The sequence below is a fragment of the Littorina saxatilis genome, linkage group LG1 (genome assembly GCF_037325665.1).
Source record: "Littorina saxatilis isolate snail1 linkage group LG1, US_GU_Lsax_2.0, whole genome shotgun sequence".
Classification (NCBI taxonomy): Eukaryota; Metazoa; Mollusca; class Gastropoda; order Littorinimorpha; family Littorinidae; genus Littorina; species Littorina saxatilis.
Window position 1 is genome coordinate 29,595,634 of NC_090245.1, and position 14,560 is coordinate 29,610,193.

Below are 14,560 nucleotides of genomic sequence, written 5' to 3' on the forward strand. Positions count from 1 at the left end.
CAAAGTTTATATTTATTTTGTCATGCCTTTTGCTCTATCTGCCAATGTAAGTACCGTTCTGTCATGTCACTGCTGGAAATGCTGAATGCAAAAATGTTCGAACATATAAACAAAGATGAGATTTAAAAAAGCGCAAAAAAACAAACAAAAACAAAAAACACCAACCCCATCACCAACTGCACCTCAAAATCAAACATGAACAAAAGAGCAAGCGTATTTGACGTATGCTCGATGTAAAAAAAAAAAACCCACCCACAAACTTACATAATCATACAATACAAAAACCACGAAATGAATATGTAAAAACTTCCCACAAGAGTTGATGAACATTATCCTTAGCGGATTATGACTTTATTCAGTTATTCTGCAGAAAAGACAAATAGTGGAGAAAAACCGTTCTTTTCTGCAGCATTTCTGCATAATGTCATCTTTCGCCGAAACAGCGTTTTTTTCTGCAGCAAAACATTTTACTGCATGCAGTAAAAGTGAATTCAAGAATGCTGCAGTAAAACGGTGCTGTTGTTTTACTGCAGAAAACCTGTTTACATTTTTTCTGCAGCATTTTGTACTGGCTCTTGGCGGATTATGACATTATTCAGTTATTCTGGAGAAAAACCAAAATGCTGGAGAAAAACTGTCTTTTCTGCAGCATTTCTGCATAATGTCATCTTTCGCCGAAGCAACGTTTTTTACTGCAGTAAAACAGTTTTCTGAAGCATAATGTTTACTTGGTTTTCTGCAGCATTATTGCGATTAACTTTTTCTTCAGAATAGTCTGTGACAGTTTTTCTGGAGAAAAACAAACGACCTTGTAAAGTAGCGTTTGTATTCGTCGCCCCCTGGGATAGTATAATAGTTTGTAACTATTGGTAATTCTGGATGAGTCCATCTCTCGACAGAGGGGTGCCCGCGTGCTCCAACATTATAATGAGCCAGTACAAAATGCTGCAGAAAAAGTGTAAACAGGTTTTCTGCAGTAAAACAACAGCACCGGTTTACTGCAGCATTCTTGATTTCAATTTTACTGCAGTAAAATGTTTTGCTCCAGAAAAACCCGTTGCTTCGGCGAAAGATGACATTATGCAGAAATGCTGCAAAAAAGACAGTTTTTCTCCAGCATTTCTGTTTTTCTGCAGAATAACTGAATAATGCCAAAATGCTGAAGAAAAAGTGTAAACTGTTTTTCTCCAGTAAAACAACATCACCGTTTTACTGCAACATTCTTGATTTCAATTTTACTGCAGAAAAAACCGTTGCTCTCGCATTTCTGTTTTTCTGCAGAATAACTGAATAAAGTCATAATCCGCTAAGGATAGAACATTATAAAGCATAGCGAGTACCACACGACGAAACCATGGAGAAACCTGAGTTTATACATGTACTTACATAAGTATTCCATCTAAAAGATAACCTTGTCACCTACGATTTTTTTTTAACAAGATTTAAAGTACTGACTGTAACAGGGTTTTAAAGAACCTTTTCTTCCTTTTCAGAGTGACACGCCCTAAATGTGAATAGAGTTGGTCGAGAACAAGACAGAAAATAAGATCGATGCTGAATAGGTTCTCGAGGGCATGAAACAAAAATAACCAACAAACAAAAATTAAAAAAAAAAAAAAGAAGAATGATATAAAAAAAAATTTTTATCTTCAAGTCCTGTTAAGGCTGTACTATATTTCATTCCCGTGCAGACAATTTTGTACAAGTTACCATTGATCAGCTTAGGCTTTTTGCATGGGCTACGAGCATCCCTCCGCCTGAGCATACACTCAACTCTCTGCCAGGCTGCTTTCTGTGCCGAGTTGAATTTCATTGCTCAGATCATTTATTCGTAATTAATAGTAACCTGTCACAATCTGCGAAATGAATTTAGACCACAACCATCCCCAACCCTAAAAGAAATCAGTTGTGCACAGGAAGCAGCTAGGTTGTTCATTTTTACATTTAGTCAAGTTTTGACTAAATGTTTTAACATAGAGGGGGGAATCGAGACGAGGGTCGTGGTGTATGTGTGTGTGTGTGTGTCTGTCTGTCTGTCTGTGTGTGTGTGTAGAGCGATTCAGACTAAACTACTGGGCCGATCTTTATGAAATTTTACATGAGAGTTCCTGGGTATGATATCCCCGGACGTTTTTTTCATTTTTTCGATAAATACCTTTGATGACGTCATATCCGGCTTTTTGTAAAAGTTGAGGCGGCACTGTCAGTCACACCCTCATTTTTCAATCAAATTGATTGAAATTTTGGCAAAGCAATCTTCGACGAAGCCCGGGGTTTGGTATTGCATTTCAGCTTGGTGGCTTAAAAACTAATGAGTGAGTTTGGTCATTAAAAATCGGAAACTTGTAATTAAAATTATTTTTATATTAAACGATCCAAAAACAATTTCATCTTATTCGTCGTCATTTTCTGATTCCAAAAACATATACATATGTTATATTTGGATTAAAAACAAGCTCTGAAAATTAAGAATATAAAAATTATGATCAAAATTAAAGTTCCGAAATCGTTTTAAAAACTATTTCATCTTATTCCTTGTCGGTTCCTGATTCCAAAAACATATAGATATGATATGTTTGGTTTAAAAACACGCTCAGAAAGTTAAAACGAAGAGAGGTACAGTAAAGCGTGCTATGAAGCACAGCGCAATCGCTACCGCGCCAAACAGGCTCGTCACTTTCACTGCCTTTTGCACTAGCGGCGGACTACGTTCAGTTTCATTCTGTGAGTTCCACAGCTTGACTAAATGTAGTAATTTCGCCTTACGCGACTTGTTTATGCGTGGGATTGAGTAAAAGGATGTTCTATTCCAGCGTAAAAGCCTGGACAGACCCGCACAAAAAAAATACAAATACAAATACAAAAAATAGATAAATAAATAAATAAAATAAAATCAAGCGTATCTCTGAGTGCCAGACTTGTAGTGGGGCCATGACTGAATCAACTTGTACAGCTGGTTCCCCGGACACTCAGTGGATCCTACGTCACGATGACCTTTGAGGGTGTAGCCGGGACTGATGTGACCTTGCTCAACGCCGTACTGGATCAACTGTCTGAAGGTGTCCTGAGCGGCCTCGTTTGGAAGTCGCCTGTTGAAATCACCGATCACGCAGATCCCTGTGGACAGTTATTGTATTTAATCTTTATTCATATACTGTTCAAAAAAAGAAACGCATAGCTTGTAATATTTGGTTAATTTAGTTATATGGCTACAAGGATATCCACCAAACTGCAGAAAATGTTTATCTGGTCGTCGACCTTTCGTCCATTGCCACAAGTGAGCTCTGCACGTGACGCATGCGTTATCAGTGGCTACAATGTCAAAATTGCTCATTTGGCATGACCACTCGTCATGCTTCAGTGTAATCTCGTGAAACTCGGGGAATATTGAGCTCTCACCATGTCTTCCAAAACCCATAAAAGCGGATTGTTCGCCACAAAGAAATCAGACGACAATTCAGCGACGAAAGATGGCCCGATTGAGCAGAGAAGACCGCCAAATTGCATTGGGTCGTTTACAAGCAGGCCAAAGTCAAAGTGCAATCGCCAGGCACTTCCACGTGTCCCAGAGCACCATCAGTAGACTGTGGGTCAGGTTTCAAGCCACTGGCTCCGTTGCTGACTTGCCACGAGCGGGAAGACCAAGGGCGACAACTGCTGCTCACGACCGCTTCATACGGCTTCGCCACCTCCGGAATCGTTTCCTGTCGGCCTCATCTTCTGTCCAGGCTCTCCCCGGGCCACACCGATTATCGGACCAGACCGTGCGGAACCGCCTGCATGAAGCTGGTTTGAGAGCTCGCAGACCTCACAGAGGAGCTGTCCTCACCCGCCGCCATCGCCAGAACCGAGTGCAGTGGGGCAACCAGCACCTTCGCTGGACCGTCCGGAATCACTGGAGACACGTGTGGTTCAGCGACGAGTCCTACTTCCTGCTCCAGCGACATGATGGTCGGAGGAGGGTCTACCGGAGAGTAAACGAACGTTACGCGCCCAACTGTGTGGATGAGGCACCCGTTCATGGTGGTGGAGGCGTCATGGTGTGGGGGGCGATCAATACCGCTGGAAGGAGCACCCTGGTGCACGTCCAAGGGCGCATAACTGCCCAGCGATACGTGGAGGAAATTCTGCGCCCACACGCCCTTCCTCTTCTGGCTGACCAGGATGCCATATTCCAGCAGGACAACGCTCGCCCGCACACAGCACGACTCACCACCCAGTTCCTCACCGACCACCATGTCCAGGTGCTTCCCTGGCCATCCATGTCGCCAGACATGAACCCGATAGAACACCTCTGGGATGAATTGGACAGACGTGTGCGCAGGCGAGAAGAAGCGCCGGCAAATCACCGCGATCTATTGCAGGCACTTCAGGAGGAGTGGGACACCATCCCACAGCAAGATATCCGGCATCTGATCCATTCCATGCCCAGAAGGTGCCGGGCAGTTGTTGCTGCTCAAGGCAGTCACACCCCCTACTGACTTGACAGCCTCGGCACCCAATCGTATTGATTGACTGATTGATTTGAAGATGCAAATGAACTGTGTGTGCATTCAACTGTGTCCATACCAAATTTCAAACAAATAATCTAAATATTGGATTTTCTGTTAATTTTTTCGAAAAATAAAACAAATTTGGCAAGTAGCAACTATGCGTTTCTTTTTTTGAACAGTATATTATCAATTCTTTCGAATCCGTTTTATACTTTTGAAAAGGTTTTTGATTTACGGCTTGGAAAGAAACCAATCACGGATTGTATGACAGACCGGCCAACCCGTTCCAAGGCCAACCTCTGTATACGGTGTGCCCCAGCCAAGGCGGAAGGGTTATCAAATGGCAGTCCACCAAATTTTAAACTAAATCAACCTTTTTATTTAATTGTTTATCATGTCACTGCTGCGTTAAACTATGTTCTACCTACACAAAAAATTTTTTTTTTAAATGTCTGTAATGCATGTACTTGGTGTTTCACCGAGCTTTTAACCTTTATACCGGGTGAAGCACTCACGCTGACTGCGCTGCGAAAGGGGCTAACCGCCGGAGTGCAGTTGGAGTGCTTGGGTGTGTCAGGAAATGTATATATCTGTTTGAGTGGTTGTGTTTGGTGTGTCACTGTGGCATAGCTTTTTAGAAGTGTAAATGTAGCAAGACTTTCGCGCTGTATATATTTGCTTTTATGCTCCCTCTGTACAAATCTGAGTCATCTCTTTTAACCTTTGGTTTTAAAAAGTGGCTCTGAAATGCTATCCCTTTTTACAAAGAATTTCATTCGAAAATAAACGTATTCTTTTAAAATCCCATACCCCCAACGCTTATGGAGATTCCTACTAACCCAAACCAACAAAAACCATATTGTGTAGTAAAGATCTGAAACTTCTTAACAAACTTTTATCATCATCACTCTTACCCACCCCGTCATTCTCCCTTCGTCCTCACTTTTACCAGCCTTGTAGCGTATCATCAACACATGTCCCTAAAAGGAAAATGTCCTGTGAGCGGGGCGGCGTTGACCCCCTAGTAGACATATTCAAGCAGTGATCACTACAACGTAAACCCAACACTGCAACCGGCCATGTGTGTGTCTCTTGGACTCAGTTGTCATGCCTGTGTATGTATTATTGCAACTGTGAACCGTAGTTGTTGTCAAGATCACAGCATTGACATGAACTTCCCGTACACTTTGGTAACATTTGGTTTGCACGTACAGCTAGGCCTTGTAAGCCGTACACACCTACATGTTGATAAATCCCGTACAAAATACGGGAAAACCGTATGGGTTGACAGGTATGTAGTATACCTTCTAGGTTTAGAGAAAGACTGTGACAGAGACAGAGACAGACAGAGAGATACAGAGACACAGAGAGACAGACAGAGGGAGGGGGACAGACAGAGACAGAGAGAGAGACAGACAAACAGACAGAGACCGACTAGACAGAGAGAGACAGATAGACATAGAGAGAAAGAGGGAGAGACTGAGAAAGAGAGAGAGACAGACTGACAGACAGACAGACAGACAGAGACAAAGAGAGAGACAGAGAGAGACAGATAGACATAGAGAGAGAGAGAGAGGGAGAGAGAAGCAAATCATGCAACCTACCGATGCCAACGTGGTTGTATTTCTGCGTGTGCGCGCCGACTGCTGTCCACCCCCTGGCCTCGTACACGTTGCCGTCCTCCCCCACAACGAAGTTGTAGCCTATGTCCAGCCACTCTGCAGGAGAGCATGCACATTGTAGACTCAATACGACAGTTATAAACATGAACCGAAAAAAAGGGAGAGTTTGGCGGAATGACGCTTATTTCTGAGGGTAAATAATTCTCCTCGTGTGTGACGTGCCCTGAAGGCACACTGCGCTCACCATCTCAGATCCACTAGTGGCTCTTACGAAAGTTAGCCTAATTCATGCTAAAAATCCGATAGTGTGTACAGAGAGCACCCAGGCTGTTCATTTTTGATATGTGACCAAGTGGAGGGCTGGTCTTACCCCATCTAAAAGCCTGGCAAGACCTGTGATGGTGATCCAAACTGTTTTCACGAGAAGGAGTGTGCCTTTCGTCGTTAGAAACATCTAAAACAAGAAATTCCTACGAGGTAGGAAAAACACCCCCCGTCAAAGGGAAATAACCTTCTCAGTTGGTGGCAGTGACTGAGTGAGAATGGTTATTTCCCTTTGACCATGAAGATGTCCCTCTATAAGTCCTTGTATAATTTTAATCCACCAATAACTCCCTAACCGTGTGTTTGACTGGTCCCAATTTTTGTAAGGACCGTCTCAGGAATGTATAGAACCTGTTCACCAAGTTTGGTGACGATCGGTCCGTTCATTCTTGAGATCTATATGCGAACACAAACAAACAAACAAACACATGGAGCGAATCCTAATCTTAATCTTAATCCACCAATAACTCCCTAACCGTGTGTTTGACTGGTCCCAATTTTTGTAAGGACCGTCTCAGGAATGTATAGAACCTGTTCACCAAGTTTGGTGACGATCGGTCCGTTCATTCTTGAGATCTATATGCGAACACAAACAAACAAACACATGGAGCGAATCCTATACACACCCCTATACCGGGGGTGTAAAAAAACATTCACTATTTAATCGTACTTGCCGCAAGTCCACCCCCATAACCATACCCCCAACATTTCGCATAAAATTCGTTGCTCACTGTGATCATCCATGTGGTAGTTCTGATAGCCCTGGACCTGCTGGATGCAGTCTTGCTTGTCTGTGCACGACACTCCCGCCCCGTGGTGAATGAACACGTACTGCGCGGGGCCCTGCATGTCCTCCAACGCTTTCGCGGGGTCACGGGCACCCCACTCCTCCCGGGAAATGATGTTGGGGCATGCTGAAAATGATTGATTGATTGATTGAATGGTTGATTGATTGATTGAATGGCTGATTGATTGATTGATTGATTGATTGATTGATTGATTGATTGACTGGTTGATCGACTGATTGACTGATTGATTGAATGGTTGGTTGGTTGGTTGGTTGATTGACTAGATGGTTGGTCGCTTGCTTGCTTGATTTATTGTTTGATTTATTCATGTTTGTTTAATTTTTCTAATTATTAATTGATTAATTGATTGATTGATTGAGCAAACCACAAGCCAAAATGAAGACCAGTAGCTTAATCAAAAAGAGTACGTTGATAACAACAGAGACATAGATAGGGCGAAACCCAGCTATTCTCTACTTACATGCAGTCGACGCACGCCTTTAATTCACGATTCTGTAACTCTGTGTCGTTACTCATTCCAATTTCCCTATGACCCCCCCCCCCCCCCCTCCCCCTTCAACTTCCTTCTATTCTCCCCCTCACCACGGCCCACATTCCATTCCCGAACACACAAACACACACACTGACACCGTCGTGCGTGCGTAACTGGAACAACTGAGCCGCGGTTCTGTTCTGCCGACCAGACTGACCCCCCGCGGGTTAGGGGGAGTCCCATATTGGTTGGGACTAGAAAGAATTTACCCGATGCTACCCAGAATGTCGTAAGAGGCGACTAACGGTTCTGTTTCTTCTCTTCTTTTGTCTTATTTCTGCCTTACCAGTCCTTTCACCTATATTTCCTTCCAAGAAAACTCTCCCTACTATTCCCTGCAGTTTTCCAATTCTTTTCTTGTCTTATTTCTACCTGACTGGATCCATCACCTTTATTTCACTTACCAAAAGTCTTCTTTTCCACATCCTTATTTCTCTGCACCCCGCATGTCGTATGAGGCGACTAACGGATTCTACCCTTGTTAAGTGGTTCTTGTATAGAATATAGTCAATGTTTGTAAAGATTTTAGTCAAGCAGTATGTAAGAAATGTTTAGTCCTTTGTACTGGAAACTTGCATTCTCCCGGCAGTAAGGTCATATATTGTACTACGTTGCAAGCCCCTGGAGCAATTTTTTGATTAGTGCTTTTGTGAACAAGAAACACTTAACAAGTGGCTCTATCGCATCTCCCCCCCCCCCCCTTTCCCCTATCCATCTCCCCCCTTTCCCTCGTCGCGATATAACCTTCGTGGTTGAAAACGACGTTAAACACCAAATAAAGAAAGACAAGTCGCGTAAGGCGAAAATACAATATCATTTTAGTCAAGTAGCTGTCGAACTCACAGAATGAAACTGAACGCAATGCAACGCAGCAAGACCGTATACTCGTGGTCCACCGCTCACGGCATAGGCAGTGAAATTGACAAGAAGAGCTATGCTGCATAGCACGCTTTTCTGTACCTCTCTTCGTTTTAACTTTCTGAGCGTGTTTTTAATCCAAACATATCATATCTATATATTTTTGGAATCAGGAACCGACAAGGAATAAGATGAAAGTGTTTTTAAATTGATTTCGAAAATTTAATTTTGATAATAATTTTTATATATTTAATTTTCAGAGCTTGTTTTTAATCCGAATATAACATATTTATATGTTTTTGGAATCAGCAAATGATGGAGAATAAGATAAACGTAAATTTGGATCGTTTGATAAATTTTTATTTTTTTTTACAATTTTCAGATTTTTAATGACCAAAGTCATTAATTAATTTTTAAGCCACCAAGCTGAAATGCAATACCGAACCCCGGGCTTCGTCGAAGAGTACTTGACCAAAATTTCAACCAATTTGGTTGAAAAATGAGGGCGTGACAGTGCCGCCTCAACTTTCACGAAAAGCCGGATATGACGTCATCAAAGACATTTATCAAAAAAATGAAAAAAAACGTTCGGGGATTTCATACCCAGGAACTCTCACGTCAAATTTCATAAAGATCGGTCCAGTAGTTTAGTCTGAATCGCTCTACACACACACACACACACACGCACACACACACACACACACGCACGCACATACACCACGACCCTCGTTTCGATTCCCCCTCGATGTTAAAATATTTAGTCAAAACTTGACTAAATATAAACAAGTCGCGTAAGGCGAAAATACAATATTTAGTCAAGTAGCTGCCACTTTTCAGCAAGACCGTATACTCGTAGCATCGTCAGTCCACCGCTCATGGCAAAGGCAGTGAAATTGACAAGAAGAGCGGGGTAGTAGTTGCGCTAAGAAGGATAGCACGCTTTTCTGTACCTCTCTTTGTTTTAACTTTCTGAGCGTGTTTTTAATCCAAACATATCATATCTATATGTTTTTGGAATCAGGAACCGACAAGGAATAAGATGAAAGTGTTTTTAAATTGATTTGGACAATTTAATTTTGATAATAATTTTTATATATTTAATTTTCAGAGCTTGTTTTTAATCCGAATATAACATATTTATATGTTTTTGGAATCAGCAAATGATGGAGAATAAGATAAACGTAAATTTGAATCGTTTTATAAATTTTTATTTTGTTTTACAATTTTCAGATTTTTAATGACCAAAGTCATTAATTAATTTTTAAGCCACCAAGCTGAAATGCAATACCGAACCCCGGGCTTTGTCGAAGATTACTTGACCAAAATTTCAACCAATTTGGTTGAAAAATGAGGGCGTGACAGTGCCGCCTCAACTTTCACGAAAAGCCGGATATGACGTCATCAAAGACATTTATCCAAAAAATGAAAAAAACGTTCGGGGATTTCATACCCAGGAACTCTCATGTCAAATTTCATAAAGATCGGTCCAGTAGTTTAGTCTGAATCGCTCTACACACACACACACACGCACGCACACACACACGCACGCACACACGCACATACACCACGACCCTCGTTTCGATTCCCCCTCGATGTTAAAATATTTAGTCAAAACTTGACTAAATATAAAAAGACCAGACTGGAAAATCCCGAGTTTCCGGGAATAACTGTCTATTTTAAGCAGCGTAAAGTCGATCTTTGCAAGCACAAACTCTTTGTAACCAGCCATGTTTTTCTTCCTTGTCAGTCGTGACTTGGCGTAGAAAACCCCATAAATCAAGACGGTGCCGCGTGCGTGCATGTGTGTGTGTGTGTGTGTGTGTGTGAGAGAGAGAGATCGAGTGTGTGTGTGTGTGTGTGAGTGTGTGTGTGTGCGTGTAGTGTGTGCACGCGTGTCAGTTATGCGTGTGCCGTGTGTCAGTGCAGTGTGTGTGTTTCAGTGTTTGCTCAGTTGTTCAACTGAGTTGTTTGTGTATTTGCGCTTGTTTCGCCGCACACGCTCGCATGCACTAATACGTATGTGTTTGTGTTTGCGCGCGTGCGTGTGTGCCCACGGTGTGTCAGTGTGCCGTGTGTGCCGCCAGACGTGTGACTGTGACTGACGTGTGTGTCAGTGTGTACGCAGTTTGGTGTGTGTGTGTGTGTGTGTGCAGTGTGTGTGTGTGTGTGTGTGCAGTGTGTGTGTGTGTGTGTGTGTGTGTGTGTGTGTGTGTGTGTGTGTGTGCGTGCGTGCGTGGCGTGTCACCGTCTGAGTGTGTGACGGTGTGCGTGCAGTGGCGTGCGTGCGTGTCAGTGTGTGTGTGTCCGTCCGGCTTCCCGTCTGTCGACTGTAGCTCACGATGTTATCATCACGGCGATGCATATTTATCCTAATCAGTGAACAGTGTCACACAGTGTCAGGTCGAATAACGGCTAAAGCCGACTCCTGTACCAATCATTCGTCCTTGAAGTCTAGACTGAACAATTAAAACGTCAGTTACACACTCTTTAATCAAATTGAAAAGCTGATGGGATACAATAATTATAATCATTGAACAAAACTGTGAAGTGAAACAAAATCAGCATTATGTACTGGCAGATACAAAATTTACTGAAAACCTGCCTGTTAAATATTCACAGCCCAGGCAAAGCAGAATTGCTAGAGACCGTTAGTCATACTTTCAACTTACCTGTCGACATTTTTGCTGCACACACCCTGGACTCAGTTTGAACACACTGCAGCACACAGAGAGGGACTGACACAAGCAACAGAATAGCGCAGTACTGAAGAGGCAGCACAACTGGTCGCAAGTTCGTGTCATGGGCACATTTAAACACTGTTTAAAAGTTCACTAGACCCACACGGTCAAAGCTGATGTTGAGGAGTTTCTGAAAAATAGTTTGGCTGCAGATTCTGTCAAATGTCGGTGCTTCTTCGTTCACATGACTTGTCACAGCCGGCTTACGGGAATTTCCGTCTGGTCTATTCCTGGCGCGAGCTAAGCCATGCAGTCAACGTTTATCAACTTGGTTGATTGGACAGCCATAGTGGCTTAAAGGCACAGTAAGCCTCCCGTAAACCATCACAGAGCTCCCCGAGCGTCTAAATACAGTACAAGCATACTTCCATTTGAACGCTCACCGAACGGGAACATCCTGGCTGCTTTCTGTCGAGCGTGAGACATTTTCCAAGAATTTATTTTCGTAGACTTGTTCCGTTAACAACAACGGCGCCTCGTTTTTGCGCTAGACCTAACTTTTAAAATCTAAATAATAAATTGACAGCTTGTTACACAAACATTCTTTAATCATAAAAGAATTCGTTTTTCATCAAGACAAGATCAGAACAATTCGAAGTTGTGAAAGTTTAAAAAAAGAAAAGCCCGGAAGCAGGGTCACGCAAGGGTCGTAGCAGACGACGGCCGGTTTATCAGTGCAAATCGCCGTTCCTCTCAACAGTCAAAAGCCATCGCTAGAGTTCTTGTGAACCACAGCCGTTGTTTCGTGCATAAAAAAACGTGCTATTGTAGATAAGCTCACGTCGAGTCGCATTCAAATGACTAACTATGACGACTGCATTGTGAAAAGGGAAAACTTAATCACACGGGTTCACGATGGCTCAGGGGTAAGATAAACCACGCAAAAATAAATTCTTTGAAAATTGTTCGCTCTTTACGGAGGGCACCTAGGATGTTCTCAATTGGTGAGTGTTTAAATGAAAGGGTGTTTGTACTGTGTGTAAAAGCCTGACCGTATCTGTGATGGTTTGCGGGAGGCTTACTCTGCCTTTAATAAATACTACGTGATCTGCCTGTCTTGAGGTTAACAACTATTACTTATTCTGACATTCTTTAAACCAACATGAGAGGGGAGAGGCCCGGGATATTCAAGATGGGTTTGCCAAGTGTCAAGGAGCAACCAGTTTTTCCAGCGTCGCGGACGACGCTGGTATCTGTGGTTGGGAAGAACGTGCCTGTGGAGAATTAGTCTCCAAGCCAAAGCGCGCTGACTCTCCAAGCCAAAACAATTTCAAAGCTGAAAAAAAATGTACAATTTACGCGAAACGATTAAACACAGCTTTCGGGTGTTTTTTTTAATCTAAGATGTACATAAATATACCACTCCGACCATAAGGAAAAGAAAACAAGTCGCGTAAGGCGAAAATACAATATTTAGTCAAGTAGCTGCCATTTTTCAGCAAGACCGTATACTCGTAGCATCGTCAGTCCACCGCTCATGGCAAAGGCAGTGAAATTGACAAGAAGAGCGGGGTAGTAGTTGCGCTAAGAAGGATAGCACGCTTTTCTGTACCTCTCTTTGTTTTAACTTTCTGAGCGTGATTTTAATCCAAACATATCATATCTATATGTTTTTGGAATCAGGAACCGACAAGGAATAAGATGAAAGTATTTTTAAATTGATTTGGACAATTTAATTTTGATAATAATTTTTATATATTTAATTTTCAGAGCTTGTTTTTAATCCGAATATAACATATTTATATGTTTTTTGAATCAGCAAATGATGGAGAATAAGATAAACGTAAATTTGGATCGTTTTATAAATTTTTATTTTTTTTTACAATTTTCAGATTTTTAATGACCAAAGTCATTAATTAATTTTTAAGCCACCAAGCTGAAATGCAATACCGAACCCCGGGCTTCGTCGAAGATTACTTGACCAAAATTTCAACCAATTTGGTTGAAAAATGAGGGCGTGACAGTGCCGCCTCAACTTTCACGAAAAGCCGGATATGACGTCATCAAAGACATTTATCCAAAAAATGAAAAAAACGTTCGGGGATTTCATACCCAGGAACTCTCATGTCAAATTTCATAAAGATCGGTCCAGTAGTTTAGTCTGAATCGCTCTACACACACACACAGACACACAGACACACAGACACACAGACACACGCACATACACCACGACCCTCGTTTCGATTCCCCCTCGATGTTAAAATATTTAGTCAAAACTTGACTAAATATAAAAAGACACACAAAAAAAAAGACCGAGAGGAGCCGAGTCAATCCGAGACCAACCGAGAGGACGTGTTTCGCGCCGTTTCGACGTCGTTTGTTCAGATGCGGCCGGTTGGATCAGTTGCAGTCATACAGGGGCGCCTTGCACAAGAAAAGATCTTCAACAATCCCGATCATCATCATGGTACAATAATGTTTTGTGCGCCCCCATGTATGTGTTCTGTGCTAATAATGCACGGTTGTGAAATGTCCGTACACATTTTGTGGCACTATGTAATTGTTAGTGCATCCTCCTGCGGATGCTTCGTGCTAAAAATGCACTTCCATTAAAATATTGTACGCTCATGTCAGTAATATATTTTCAATTGTTTCTCTGTCAATTTCAAGTGTTTGTTTCCAATTACTTCAGTATCTCCCTGTTGCAATTCCAGGTGATTCATTATGCATGTGCCAATTTGAGGTGTTTAATTCTGATTCCTGTATTTACAGTGTAAAATTAAAACTATTGTTTTCAAACATTCCTATGACACCTGGTAATGGTTCTGTGGTTTTGTTTTTAATTTGTATTTTGTTTTTCTGCAATAAATATTTGAAATGGATCTGAGGCCGACTTACTACTTTTAGCACTCTTTTTCACCACATTCCCACGTACAGATATTGCAATATCAACTCTCTCTGCCTGTTTCAAACAAGCTCTATTTTTTAATTAAAAAGTTTTTACTAAATGTCTTAATATACAGGGGGGAATCGAGACGAGGGTCTTGGTGTATGTGCGTGTGTGTGTGTGTGTGTGTGTGTGTGTGTGTGTGTGTGTGTCTGTGTGTGTGTGTGTGTGTGTGTAGAACGATTCAGACTAAACTACTGGACCGATCTTTATGAAATTTGACATGAGACTTCCTGGGAATGATATTCCAGGACGTTTTTTTTTGGGTTTTTTTTTATAAACGTCTTTTATGACGTC

The 14,560-nt window shown here is 42.0% G+C and overlaps 1 pseudogene; it reads right to left on the reverse strand.

Moving 5' to 3' along the window:
- LOC138966345 (peptidoglycan-recognition protein SC2-like) lies at positions 1-12,410 on the reverse strand (annotated as a pseudogene).
- Positions 12,411-14,560: the final 2,150 nt, after the last annotated feature.